At 38.8% G+C, this 15,679-nt stretch overlaps 1 long non-coding RNA gene across 1 annotated transcript in view; it reads right to left on the reverse strand.

Moving 5' to 3' along the window:
- The window catches only part of LOC131805377 (uncharacterized), a 30,131-nt gene extending 20,502 nt beyond the window's left edge, over positions 1-9,629 (reverse strand). Inside the window, exons 1-2 of the long non-coding RNA XR_009343664.1 lie at positions 9,453-9,629; positions 9,298-9,377 (exon numbers count right to left, since the gene is read on the reverse strand). This is a non-coding gene — a long non-coding RNA (uncharacterized LOC131805377). The remainder of the gene's footprint in view (positions 1-9,297; positions 9,378-9,452) is intronic.
- Between the last annotated feature and the right edge of the window lie 6,050 nt (positions 9,630-15,679).

Here is a 15,679-nt window from a genome sequence, read left to right on the forward strand (position 1 = left end):
AAAAGTACTAAATATGATACTCCTTGTATTTGACGATGCAGTAGAGAGAGAACTCTTAAATTTGGAATGAGGGTCACTGATGGATGGGTGAACCAAAGAGGTTTTGGAAATTCACACTATACGTGTACGAAAAGTGGTAAAATGTTGTACATTTTGTATTATTTCGTATCATCTGAATCCTCTAACCGGTAAATTGAAATTTGGAATGGGAATCAGTGTTTGAGGGGTAGGGTCGATATAAGAAGGTAGTTTTAAAAGTGTGTACTCATGTTTACGAAATGTACAGAACGGTACTAAATTTGTTCCAATTCGAATTTGGAGGATCGGATGAAGCTGGAATCGTGGAATTTTGAAATAAGATTACTATTACATTGTAAGACTAAGGTATGTATGTAGTTTTGGAAATTTTACTTACGCGTAGTAAATGGTACTAAATTTGGTGCAAATTAAATTTTGGGAGAACCGATAGAGTTAGAATCCTGAAATTTGCAAATAAGATTTCTATTGATTGCCTGATGTTGGTAGTTATATGAATTTGTACCATGTCTACTAAACGGTTCTAAATTTGGTACTATTTCGATTTGAGTAAAACAATATAGCTGGAATGCTGAAATTCAGAAATAAGATGACTATCGCATTGTAAGACTGAGGTGTGTATACAGGTTTTGAAATTCGTACTTATGTGTACTATTTAGGTATACAATTTAGTACAATTTAAATTTTGGAAGAACCGATAGAGTTTAAATTCTGAAATTCAGAAATAAGATTACTATTGTATTGTGATATTGTGGCATGTAGGTACCTTTGGAAAATCGTACTTAGGTGTACTAACTGGTACTAAATTTGAATACTTTGAATACCATTTTGTAATTTTCGTACACATTTCCCAAACCAACTTTAATTCTCGAAGCTAACACCTACAGGGATCTCAAAACAACATTTCAAAATTCCAGCTTCATCCGTTCACCCTAAATCTAACTGTTACAAATATAGCACCATTTAGTAATTTTCGTACAATTATTACACACACTTCCAAAACCACCTCCATATGCACAGGCTGCACATGAACAGCGACCCTTTTACCAAATTTCAAGCACTATCTGTTCACACAATACCAAATTGTACCAAATATAGTACTATTTATCACTTCTTTTTTGACTTGTAGTACACATTTTCAAAACCACATCTTTATCACAAACTTGCCACCAACAGGGAATCCGATAAAAAAAATTCAACTTCATCTGTGCACCCTAAACCAAGCTACTTAAAATTTCGTACCATTTAGTACAGTTCGCATACTTAGTGCACATTTCCAAAACCACCTTCATATATCAAACTTACTTTCCAACCTTGATTCTCATACCGGATTTCTAGCTCTATTTATTGGCGTAATATCAAATGGAACCATTTAGGAAGTTTAGTACCACTTCTACTACCTTTTCGTAACCTTAAAGTTTGAATTTCCACAAACCCATTTATCCTACACTCCATCAGTGACTCTCATTCCAAATTCCAACTCATTCCATTTATCCAATGCAAAGTATTCAATTTTTAGTACTTTTTTAAAAAACCCAGTTTTATACAATTTTAGTATTCCAGCTTCGGCCGTTATGCCTGGTAGTTGATTCTGAAGCTAGAAGCCTGGGTTTTTGGAAAAAAGTACTAAAATGTACTAAATATGCATGATGCAGACAACGCTTCATACACGCCGTTTAAAACAATGCAGAACAATTTAAACACACTTCGCATAGAAAGGTGTAAGTGTGGGCGTAGTTGGATAGTCTACACTAATATCGCATACCTCGCCCCGTCTAAGGGCGACATTAACTTACAGAGTAGCAATTCATTTACCTAAAATATGGTTGAATAAAAGCTTTGCCTATGTATGTGTTGGGTACTTGTCGTAGTCGTAGATTCCAACACACCCATACACCATACCAGGAGATTGACTGACTCGCTGCAGAGCAGAATTGGAATGGTTGACAGTCATCATCAGTCACAACATTTCTAGCGGCAGCAAAAGTGACAAACAAACGTCATTTGCCATTGATGTGGCAATAGCGAGTTACGAGAGGATAGATACTCAGATACGAAAGGCAAAGATGAGTTGTAAAACGACATGACATTGCAGATGCATTAACATCAGTCGCACAACACAAACGGGTCATGACTTTGTCCCACTTCAGACCGGGTGTTAAGTAGAGTGAAGTATGTTATTACATTAGTGAACTTATGTTCCAGGGGTTTGAGGATGCAAGTGTGTGTGTGTATGGTTGTGACAAATAAGGACTAAGATACAGATGTGTGGGTAATTGACCCATGCGAGCTTAAATTTTGAAGGCATTTTTTTGTACTAGAGGAATATAATTTAATATTGAGATTTTTTTCAGGTTCAAGTAGAACTTATTACACAATGAAAAAAGTGTCTCGTGGAAATAACTAAGATGTCATGTATTTTTTTTTTTTTTTTTGACGAAATATGTTGCAGGATACTTGACTTGGAACTGGCCATATCTTTCCCCTCTCCGTCTCTCTAAATACTGAATTTTTCACAAACCGCCTCTCTATTAATAATAATAGCAATCTACATATATAAAAGAAAAGTGAAATAACTGACTGACTGACGGATCGAGAATCAACGGCCAAACGAAACATCCGAAATATTGCACGAGAGTCAATCTTAGTGCTTATCCGTGTGATAAAGATTGGTTTTTGTAAATTCGTACTAAACAAGAAAGAAAAGTATTTAAATGTATGTGCTAGAGTTAAAGTTAAAAGCAGTAAGTTCGACCGGGCCGAACTTTGAATACCCTCCACTATTTAGAACGAATTTGTAAATTTTCAAATATAAAATCCTTAAAAAATTCGGTTAAAATTTTAAAACCAGTAAAGAAAGTCTTAAAGTCGGGCGGGGCCGACTTTATGATACCCTACACCACTTTGCTAATTTAGTAGAGCTCTACATAACAATTAAAAGTTTTTATGGGAGAATTCAATCATACACGCTATGATTATAATTATAATTTAAAGTTCAAAGGAATAAATATGCCGAAGCATTTGTATCATTTAAATTCGGACTTGTATTGCCCATTTGGTGCATAATTAATTTGAAATCGGATAAAAATATATATAGGAGCTATATCCAAATCTTTACCGATCTCGATAAAATTTGGCACAGATATTTCTGAGCTGTATTTGATATATTTCCCTGAATATCGTTGTTACGGAGTGCATATTACGGCTGTGGGTAACAAATATGACAAATCGGATGAACAGTATTTATGGAAGCTATAGCTATATCTGAACCGATCTTCACCAAATTTGACATACTAGCTTCTAGACTCAATTCGATCGTAAGTGCCAAATTTCATACAATTTGGGCAAATATTGGACGTTTGGTGCAAAATCAAAGGTAAATCGGACGAAGTTATATATTGGAGCTATACCCAAATCTGAACCGATCTCGATAAAATTTAGCAAATGTATTTCTGAGCTGTATTTGATATATTTCCTTAAATATTGTTGTTACGGCTGCGGAGGACCAAAATAACAAGTCGGATGAAAAAAATATATGTGAGCTATAGCTATATCTGAACCGATTTCGATCAAATTTGGCATACTAATTTCCAGGTCCAATCTGATCGTACGTTTACAATTCCATAATATTCGGGCTGATATTACACGTTTGGTGCACAATAAAACGAAAATCGGACGAAGATATATATGGGAGCTATATGTAAATTTTTACCGATTATCTCCAAGTTCAATAGGGTTCGTCCTTGGGCCAAACAAATGATTTGTGCAAAATTTCATCTGGATAGGGCAATAAATGCAAGCTGTACTTTGTTTACAAAAATACATGGACAGACGGACGGACGAGCATGCATAAATCGACTCAGAATGTGGTTCTATGCAGATCATCAAAAGGAACTATGGGTCTATCTCGTTTCCTTTTGCCTGTTACAAACAAATGCACAAGGACATAATACCCTGACCGCCTTGTGGTGTAGGGTATAAATACCGAATATAGCCGTTATGTTGGGGTCTATACGCCGGGGACGTACATAGGCATTGTTTGTCTTAAGCCATAACCATATTCAAATTCGAAACTTGAAATAAACGGTGAATAATCAGAAGCTGAGCTGTGCGAAAACCTGGACGAGCAGAGAAAATTTTCTGTCACAGGCTGTAGCATCCATTACGAACTTCAAATATCACATCTTAAACAATTTCGGTGGGTATTGTACCTAAAATCTTCAAAATACCGAATATAAGGAGGTACTGATATATGGGGCCTATACGAAGACCTAGACCTGCATAGACAATTTTCTGTCACAGACTGTAGATCCCATTACAAACTCTAAATACGTAATTCGAGACAATTCCGGTGAATAATGACGTTAAAATCATCAAAATACAGAATATCGGGAGGTACCGTTGTATGGGGGCTATACGAAGACGTGGACCTGCACAGACAAATTTCTGTCTTAGGGTGTAGTATCCATTTTGAACTTCAATTACCAAATTTAAAACAATTCCGGTAAATAATGTCTCTAAAATCATCAAAATACCGAATATTGGGAGGTACCGATATATGGGGGCTATACGAAGACGTGGACCTGCATAGACAATTTTCTGTCTTAGGATGTGGTATCCATTTCGAACTTCAAATTCCAAATTTGAAACAATTCCGATGAATAATCATCAAAATACCGAATATCGGGAGGTACCATTATATGGGGGCTATACGAAGATAATGACCGGCACGGACAATTTTCTGTCTTAGGCTGCAGTATCCATTTCGAACTTCAAACACCAAATTTGAAACAATTCCGGTGAATAATGTCGCTAAAATCGTCAAAATACCGAATATCGGGAGGTACCGTTATATGGGGGCTATATGAAAACGTGGACCTGCACAGACAATTTTCTGTCTTAGGATGTAGTATCCATTACGAACTTTAAATACTAAATTTGAAATAGTTCCGGTAAATAATGTCGCTAAAATCAACAAAATACCGAATATCGGGAGGTACAGTTATGTGGGGGCTATACGAAGATGTGGACCTACATGGCCCATTTTCAACACCAAAACTCCTGCAGATATAATATATATTTGAGTAAAATTTTATCAATCTACTTCAATTCGTTCGGAAGCTTGAGTGATTTCCACAGACGGATAGACGGACGGAGATCGCTAAATCGGAATGCGATATCTTTGTGGGGTCTAAAATGTATATTTTGAGGTGTTACAAACGGAATGACAAACTTAATATACCCTCCATACTATGTTGTTAATATATCCAGTCCTTCTATATAGCCGATGTAGGTGTTAAACAATTATAATTGTTGTCCATATTTTGATATTCCATTCAATTTCAACAGCTCCCACAAATTTTCTCCAATGACGATGGTTACAAAACCCTAACATATTTTCGATTCTGACCACTTCCGGAAGACCAACAGAAAAAAAAATAACATTTGGTCTTGTATTGCCGCCGCCATCACATTCACCGCCACGATTCATTCAACCAAACCGAACCGAGCCAAACCCACTGTCGTCATTAACTGGTTGTAACATCCTGTCGTGTTGGTGGTGTTTATGATGACGTCGACAAGGCTGATACAGAATCGGACGATGTTGATGACGATGATTGCGGTGCATAATGAAGAGAATTACAAGCCTTTGTGGGTGAGCAGTGGGTAGGTATGTGTCTGGGTGTGTGTGTGTGTGAATGTTTGCCGAACATATGCGCCAACATGTTGGCGTGGTCATGTCGTGTGATGGCTACATCAACAAGCGCGACCAAAATGATGCCGCCCTACGTTGCTTCTTCTACTGCTGCTGCTGCTACAGATGATGATGATTTTTGTCGAATGAAACTGACGATGATGCAGCAGTCCAAGTGTTAATGCTGTTGCCATCGTCGTATTGTCGTCCCCCACAAAAGCTGGGATGTGGCTGGGTGAGGAAACACTAACTTTACTTTAAATTCTTCACGCTTTCCTCCGTTTCAAGTGCATAATGTGAGCAGATTGTAGAGCACGTTTCTCTCTCCTGCTCCTTTGGATTCGTTTCACTTTGTGTCCTTTGCACATTTTTTCCGTATTTTTTTTTTTTTTTTTGAGTCACTTTATTCCTGCAGCAGTCATAACATATGCAACAGCAGCAACAACAACAATTACAACAACAACCACTTATGAGCAACATTGCAAAAATGGCAGAACGATTCGAAAAAAAATCACAGAATCAAAAAGCAAAAAATAAAACCTGAGCAAATGTATGCAGCAAACGAATGATGGGATGGGGAAGAGAACGAGAGTGGGCAAAAAAAAAAAAAAAAAACCGGCAGTTCCGAAACGTAACGGAAGGCCTCATAAAATGAATGTGCCAAGTACACAGGATGACGTTGATTTCGGTTTTATTTAACTCCGAATGTTGTAAAATGGATGTGAATACCACTTAGCCGGCACACACACACACACACACAGACATCCATCACTCAGATGTAAACACATATAGGAGGAGGAGGTTCCACAATGTACTGCCATACCGTCAGAAATGCTCAAATATCCTTACATTCGTCAGAAACCAATTTAAAAGCGCACCCATCACCAAAAGCACATCGACGTACAATTTTTTGGAATAAAATTCAGCGGGAATTTCCCGGAGGAAAGTGGACAGTGGAATAAGAGAGGGTTTTCAGAGATGTAAGGCTTATATTTTCTATTAAATCGACCCTATATTATATCGGAAATCTTCAATTAGGAGCACAAAAACTTTTCTCACTATTTTTATAGCCTACACAACTATGGGCAATATATATCTTCAAACGATTTCGGGTTAATTATGCTCTAAATAGCCAAAATCAATCCAAATGACCTGAATTTTGGCACATCCGACCGAATTCAGTGTAGAAGCAAGTACATCAAATTTGGTGAAAATCGGTTCAGAAAAAAACTGCAACCAATTTCAGACTGCTATCATTTCTAAGTCACTCGTCCGTCAGCTGCTAAAATTATTCCAGTGACAGCTCATTATAGTGTTTACAAGCGTACAAAAGAATTTCGGTGAAAATCTTCCAGAAAAAAAGTTATTCGTGATGGAATTCAAGCGTGATAGTATTTATATTTGGCTGGAAAACCACAGGTGGCTATCATTAGAGCACTCCAGCATTTAAATGGGAATATATTTTTGGTGTCCCGTACCATCGCTCGTTACCGTGATACTGGTAGCGTAGCCCGACGTCCAGGAAGTGGATGGAAGAAAACAGCAACATCAGCAGAAATGGTTCGAAAAGTAAAGAAGCGACTTGATCGAAACCCGCGTTGCAGTGGCCGAAAAATGGCTCGTGAGCTGAACATATCGCATTATTCCATTCGGCAAATATTGAAAAATGAGCTCGGAGTAAATCCACTGAAATTCCAAAAAGTGCATAAACTTACAGCGCAACAGAAAGAAAGTAGATTCAAAAGTGCTAAAGAATTGCGTCGCTTGGCCGAAAGTGGTGAACTGCCGAATTTGGTTTTCTCCGATGAGAAAACATTCGTTATCCAGCAGTTTGTAAACAAACAAAATGATCGTGTTTACTTGCCAAAGAGGTCAGCTGAAAATGTGCACCTTCGGTTGGCCACCAGAACTCAAACGCCGGCCATGGTGATGATGTGGGCCGCCATAATAGCCGATGGTCGTTCTCCGCTCGTATTAATCGACAGTGGCATTAGAATAAATGCCGAACATTATAGCGAAAATATTCTGGGAGTGTATTAAAGCCTTGGACACGCAAACATTTTGGCCGCAAACCTTGGACATTCCAATAGGACTCAGCACCATCGCTCTCAGTACTCGCCACCCAAAAATGGTTATAAAATGAGGTACTTTGTTTCATTTCCCGCGCACAATGGCGACCATTCCGTTGGACTATTGTGTCTGGAGTATTTTGGAAAGCAAGGTTGGCACTAAAAAATACCAAAGTGACGATCACCTCAAGCAAGCACTTCGCCGGGAATGGGCCAATATACCGCAGAGCAACATTGGCCGTTTGAAGGCCATAATTCGTGCCAAAGGTGACCAATTCGAACAAACCTAAACTTATTCCAAAATTTCATGCTATTTCCGACATTTTTGCTTTCATTCAATAACATTAAAAAAATAATAAAAATTAAGGTTTTTGACTTTGTTGCAGCTTTTTAATCTCACCCTGTATTTGCCAAGTCCTTTTGGGAAGAATCGCAGACTTTTTCGGAAGGTATGACAAATATACATAAATTTTGAAAATTGTGACCCTTTCTGGGAAGGGATTCGCAGAACCCAATGTGGGTGAGGTACCAGAAGCAATTTTCCGATCTCCACCATCTTTATGACAGATCTTATGTTGATGGAAATATTGAGATGTGTCAAGTCTGAATGGAATCGGGTGTTAATTTCCAGGTTTTATGAGCTCCATGGAGATACAAGAAGGAGTGGACAAAAATATCTCATCTTCAAGCCAGACCGTGGGTTAATAAAATTTTATGATGTGTGTAATTTGAAGAAAACCGGAAGCATACATCAGATTTTATGAGAGTTATAATTATTCAAAATTTAGACCCTTCGCACCTGATGCAAATATTAAGATATGCAAAGTAGGAGCAAAACCGGGCTGTCCTTTCTCTTTCTGTGCAGTAAATTATCTGTCTTGAAAATATTTTTTATTGCAAAATGGTCAGGCTTAATCCCTAAAATATTGAAATTTTGTGTGGGAGGTACCAGAAGGAGTGGACCGATATTGTCCATCTTCGAACTCGATCTAAGTTTGATAATTATATTACGATGCACCAAGTTTGGATCAAATCGGTAACTCCCTACGAGAGCTATCGTGCGCACCAGCCAGCCAACCAGACAGACGGACGTACGGGCGGACATCACAAGTTCGACTGCAAATGTTCTGAAACGGATTTGGTCCAAAGAGACCTAGGGTCAAAAAGCGTTATTTCGACTAGGCTATACCCTTTATTTCTATATATATATATATATATATATATATATATATATATATATATATATATATATATATATATATATATATATATATATATATATATATATATATATATATATATATATATATATATATATATATATATATATATATATATATATATATATATATATATATATATATATATATCTGAGGCTGAGGGTATACATCTATCAGCTTAACTGACAGATGTTTGTATAATTCGTCCAGGACAGATGTAAATTGGTATAATTATATAACTTAGGCAAACGTATTCATATACAAAAGTTGGACTAACCATTAAATTCCGTGATGTCGTCAGGATTTTTAATCGGGGTTCCTTGCAGGATGATTAATCAGGTTTGATTTCTTGCTTACCTGACACGTTAAATGTAAGAATAAATATCTTAGTAGCGAAAATGCGATTTCAGTTATAACTTATAGTTTACTTACGACAATATGTTTGAAAATTTGTGTTGGAGATTAGGATTCCTTTTTTGAGAATATTCCAATAGATTCCAAGAGGGTTAACAATTATGCCCTTCTTGTTGATTATCCATTTGTGAGCTCTTTAAATATTTTCCACATTAAAAAAGATAGGATTTGATATTTTTGTGATTTATTAAAATAATGTTTTTCCCCAATTTTTAATGTATTTGCAATCAAATTTTTCTAAATCAAATAATTTTTAAGATTTGCTATATTCGAATATCGAATAAAGCTTTTGCTTGAAATTACAAAGCCTATATTGTTTAAAAATTATGTAAAGCAAAATGTTTTCAAAATGAAATTTTGAAATGCATTTTTATTAGACCAATTATGTATCCCAAAAAGTTTTAGATTTACAAATTTACACCAAAAATTATTGGTAAAAGGTGAAAAATCCTGAATATACATGAAATATTTATTCAAATTGATGGTACGGTCTATAAAATTATTTCATAAAAATGTTGGCCGTGGCAGCTATTATTACCGAGAATTCTTCACTTTTTCTGTCGCACCCAAAAGGACATTGACCTCATACATTAAAAACTTTACTCTTTCTTCCTCTTCTCCCTTACTATTTAATATAATTTTCCTATTGTTATTCCTAAACACTCCCAACATCTTTTTTTTTTAATACTCAGTGCCTCCGCCCAGCACTTAGTTCGCAAATTATTTAACACCTCTTGCTCGTTGCTCTTTTCTAATTTTTAATGACAATTCAAAGTGAACTGTCTGAAATTATGGAAATCTTTTGTAAAACCTGGAAGTGTTATGCAAAATAACTCCAACAACAGTAACAACAACACTAACAACTTGCATACCATTTAAATTCCAACAATAATTTTTAATGAGTCTCTTAACGAACAAACAGTCGACTGCCTGGCTGGTTGGCTGACTGACTGACTGACTGTCATGCTGTTTGCAACCAGACAACACTGCAAACGTCAACAGCGGGTGGTAGCTGTTTGTTATTGTTGTTAAAATAAATGCATATCACTTATAAGAAACATGTGTACATTTTGTGTGCAATTATTATTATCATTTATTTGGAATTAAGAAGAGCAAAAAAAAAACGCAGAAGTGGAATAAAGCGCAAAAAAATGCAAAGAAGAAAACTTTTGTGAAAATCACAAAAGGTAGGAAAATTTCCACAATCACACACAGGGCATATGTTGCCACGGGAGGGTGTTGGTGAAAAGGGGTGATGAGGTTTTAATTTCTGGGAAGGAAAGATGTATTGACTCCAGAAATGATAATGTAAATAGTCCTATTTTAGTCCGGAAGGTCTAGAGTAGCTACACCCTGAGACTACTTCTCCAGAATAACTGGCTTTATGGGCCATGACTTGAGTAGAGGTCCTTCGAGGCTCGTCCACTAGAGTAGCTGTCTTCAGAGGCTACTTCTCTAAAGTAAATGGACACAGCGGCTGCTTCTCTAGAGTATCTGGCTTCAGAGGCTACTTCTCTACAGCAGCTTGCCTCTGAGGCTCCTTTTCTAAAGTAGCTGGCCGCTGACGCTACTTCTCTAGACTAGCTGGCCTCTGAGGCTACTTCCCTAGACTAGCTGGCCTCTGAGGCTCCTTCCGTAGACTAGCTGGCCTCTGAGCCTACTTCTCTAGAGAAGCTAGCCTCTGAGCCTACTTCTCTAGAGAAGCTGGCCTCTGAGCCTACTTCTCTAGAGAAGCTGGCCTCTGAGCCTACTTCTCTATAGTAGCTGGCCTCAGAGGCTACTTCTCTAGAGTAGCTGGCCTCAGAGGCTACTTCTCCAGAGTAGCTGGCCTCTGAGGCTAGAGTAGCTGGCCTCTGAGGCTAGTTCTCTAGAGTAGATGGCCTCAGAGGCTACTTCTCTAGAGTAGCTGGCCTCAGAGGCTACTTCTCTAGAGTAGCTGGCCTCAGAGGCTACTTCTCTAGAGTAGCTGGCCTCAGAGGCTACTTCTCTAGAGTTGCTGGCCTCAGAGGCTACTTCTCTAGAGTAACTGGCCTCAGAGGCTACTTCTCTAGAGTAGCTGGCCTCAGAGGCTACTTCTCTAGAGTAGCTGGCCTCAGCGGCCACACCTATAGGGTAGCTGGCCTCAGAGGCTACTTCTCTAGAGTAGCTGACCTCAGAGGCTACTTCTCTAGAGTAGCTGGCCTCAGAGGCTACTTCTCTAGAGTAGCTGGCCTCTGAGACTACTTCTGCAGAGCAGCTGGCCTCTGAGGCTACTCCTCCAGAGTAACTGGCCTCAGAGGCTACTTCTCTAGAGTAGCTAGCCTCTGAGGCTACTTCTCCAGAGTAGCTGGCCTCTGAGGCTACTTCTCCAGAGTAGCTGGCCTCTGAGGCTACTTCTCCAGAGTAGCTGGCCTCTGAGGCTACTTCTCCAGAGTAGCTGGCCTCTGAGGCTACTTCTCCAGAGTAGCTGGCCTCTGAGGCTACTTCTCCAGAGTAGCTGGCCTCTGAGGCTACTTCTCCAGAGTAGCTGGCCTACTCCTATAGAGTAGCTGGCCTCAGAGGCCACTCCTATAGAGTAGCTGGCCTCAGAGGCCACTCCTATAGAGTAGCTGGCCTCAGAGGCCACTCCTATAGAGTAGCTGGCCTCAGAGGCCACTCCTATAGAGTAGCTGGCCTCAGAGGCCACTCCTATAGAGTAGCTGGCCTCAGAGGTCACTCCTATAGAGTAGCTGGCCTCAGAGGCTACTTCTCTAGAGTAACTGGCTTCAGAGGCCACTCCTACACTGAAGCTGGCCTCAGAGGTCACTCTTACAGAGTAGCTGGCCTCTGAGGCTACTTCTCTAGTGTAGATGTCCTCAGAGGCCATTCCTACAGAGAAACTGGCCTCAGAAGCCACTTCTATAGAGTAGCTGGCCTCAGAGGTCACTCCTATAGAGTAGCAGGACTCAGAGGGCATTCCTATAGAGTAGCTGGCCTCAGAGACCCTCTGGTATATCTCTCTTCGGAGACTAATTTTCTTGAGTAGCAGGCTTAGGAGGATATTTCAATAGGGTAGCAGTATTCGTGCTTCGTGACAAAATTGTTTTCAATTAATCTGATCCCATTTCTTGTCATCCCAAATCACTTTTCCCCTTTCGCCTTAAATCATTTCATATCTCACATGGATTACTCGTTCGTTTCACACATCATCTTGCCATTGTCTGAGAGTGTGTGTGTGAGCATGTATGTGTGTCTGTGTGCATGCATTTTCGCATATTAACTATGCTATTCTTAACTGGGCACGTGTACACGCCATGAATCCTGAAGAAATAATGAGGATCTGAGAATATACAAACAGAGACGAGGAATGATGATGAGATGGCCAGCAGATGAAACCTCACACTTCCTCACATAAACACACATACACATTCTCCGAACTTGTTATGACTGGAAGTCAGTCAGTCTATTAAGCAGCAATGTCAATGGTATAAAATACATATTTCGCTACAGCCGATGCTGTGACTTATGACAGCGAGATGGAGTATTGATGTAGTGGTGAGTGTGTGTGCGGGCGTGCGTTTGTGTAACAGGACACCAGGTATTCTCTTCTCTCGTTTTTTTTTGATTAAATTATAAATATCATCATTTATGTAAATATTTTGTATGAACCGAAAGCAAATTACGCGGCTTCATTATAAATTCTTAATGCAGAACTGTTGATTGAGGCGAAGAGATACCTGTAATGAAATGCCTGATTGATAAAAATTCATTATAAATTATAAATTAAAATTCATGGCGTATACGAATACGAGAGAGGAGTTCGAGTGTATGTGTGTGGGTGTGCACGCTACCAAAGACGAAAAGATTATAATTCGATTGTGGAATATCGGAATTAAAAGATATTTTTATTTTCGTTTTTTCTTTAATTGATAAGATTATTCTGTGTGACGGATGTTATGTTGATTGAATTGAGATATATTTGTTGATATAAGGGAGGGGAAATTAGGTCATTCTTGGGATATGACACATATATAAACATATATAGCATTTCTAAGGGTAGTCGTTCTCAGAACCGAGTTGTTCACTCATCATGAACACTAGTGGCCCCTGAGACATATTAATCTTAAGTAGTTGGATCTGAGGCCTGCTATTCTAAAGTAGGCCAGTTATTCTATAGTAATGACCCCTGGAACCAACTTCTTCCAAACTGTGGTTTTTAGGCCAGCTATCCTATGGCAGAGACCTCTGTGACCAGCCTCTCTATAGGAGTGGCCTCTGAGATCAGCTACTCTAAGGCCAACGTGTCGATTGAAGTGACCTGAACCTCCTCGGATGTAAAAGAATTATAATAAGACTTCCTTTTTATACCCTCCTCCATACTATGGAGGGTATATTATCTCTGTCATTCCGTTTGTAACTCCTCGAAATACTCATGCCAGACCCAAAAAAATATACATATTCTTGAAAAGCGTAAAATTCTAAGTCGATTTAGCGATGTCCGTCCGTTTGTCTGCCCGTCTGTCTGTTGTAATCGCCCTATCTTTCGAACGAATTGAGATAAAAGGCTAAAATTTTGCACACATGTTTATATTGCCAGTAGGCAGGTTAAGTTCGTAAATGGGCCATGTAGGTCTACGTCTTCGTATAGTCCCCATATAACGGTACCTCCCGGTATTCGGTATATCGATCATTTTAGCGACATTATTCACCGGAATTGTCTGGAATTTGGTACTTGAAGTTCCTAATACATACTAAAGCCTGACGCAGAAAATTGTCTGTTCAGGTTCACGTTTTCGTATAGCCCCCATATTATGGTACCTCCCGATATTCGGTGTTTTGATTAATTTAGAGACATTATTCACCGGAATTGTTTCAAATTTGGTACTTGAAGTTCGTAATGGATACTCCAGCATATGACAGAAAATGAGCCATGTAGGTCAACGTCCTCGTATAGCCCCCATAAAACGGTACCTCCTGATATTCGGTATTTTGATGATTTTAGCGATATTATTTACCGGAATTATTTCAAATTTTGTATTTGAAGTTCGTAATGGCTACTCCAGCCTATGACAGAAAATTGTCTGTGCAGGTCCACGTCTTCGTATAGTCCCCATATAACGGTACCTCCCGGTATTCGGTATTTCGTTCAATTTAGCGACATTTTTCACCGGAATTGTCTCGAATTTGGTACTTGAAGTTCATAATGGATACTCCAGCATATGACAGTAAATGAGCCATTTAGGTCCACGTCTTCGTATAGCCCCCATATAACGATACCTCCCGATATTCGGTATTTTGATCATTGTAGCGACATTATTCACCGGAATTATTTCAAATTTGGTATTTGAAGTTCGAAATGGATACTACAGCCTAAGACAGAAAATTGTCTGTGCAGGTCCGCGTCTTCGTATAGTCCCCATATAACGGTACCTCCCGGTATTCGGTCGACCATTTTAGCGATATTTTTCACCGGAATTGTCTCGAATTTGGTACTTGAAGTTCGTAATGGATACTACAGCCTATGACAAAAAATTGTCTGTTCCACATCTTTGTATAGCCCCCATAAAACGGTACCCTCCGGATATTCGGTATTTTGATGATTTTAGCGATATTATCTACCGGAATTTTCTTCAAAATAGGTATTTGAAGTTCGCAATGGATACTCCAGCCTATGCCAGAAAATTGTCTGTGCAGGTCCACGTCTTCGTATAGCCCCTATATATAAGGGTACCTCCCGCCATTCGGTATTTTGATGATTTTAGCGATATTTTTTACCGGAATTATTTCAAATTTTGTATTTGAAGTTCGTAATGGGTACTCCAGCCTATGACACAAAATTGTCTCTGCAGGTCCACGTCTTCGTATAGTCCCCATATAACGGTACCTCCCGGTATTCGGTATTTCGTTAATTTTAGCGACATTTTTCACCGGAATTGTCTCGAATTTGGTATTTGAAGTTCGCAGTGGATACTCCAGCATATGACAGAATATGAGCCACGTAGGTCAACGTCTTCGTATAGTCCCCATATAACCGCACCTCCCGATATTCGGTATTTTGATGATTTTAGCGATATTATTTACCGGAATTTTCTTCAAAATAGGTATATGAAGTTCGTAATGAATACTTCAGCATATGACAGTAAATGAATCATTTAGGTCCATGTCTTCGTATAACCCCCATATAACGGTACCTCCCGGTATTCGGTATTTCGATCATTTTAGCGACATTTTTCACCGGAATTGCTTCAAAATAGGTATTTGAAGTTCGCAATGGATACTCCAGCCTA

This window comes from Musca domestica, unplaced genomic scaffold (genome assembly GCF_030504385.1).
Source record: "Musca domestica strain aabys unplaced genomic scaffold, Musca_domestica.polishedcontigs.V.1.1 519, whole genome shotgun sequence".
NCBI classification, from domain to species: domain Eukaryota; kingdom Metazoa; phylum Arthropoda; class Insecta; order Diptera; family Muscidae; genus Musca; species Musca domestica.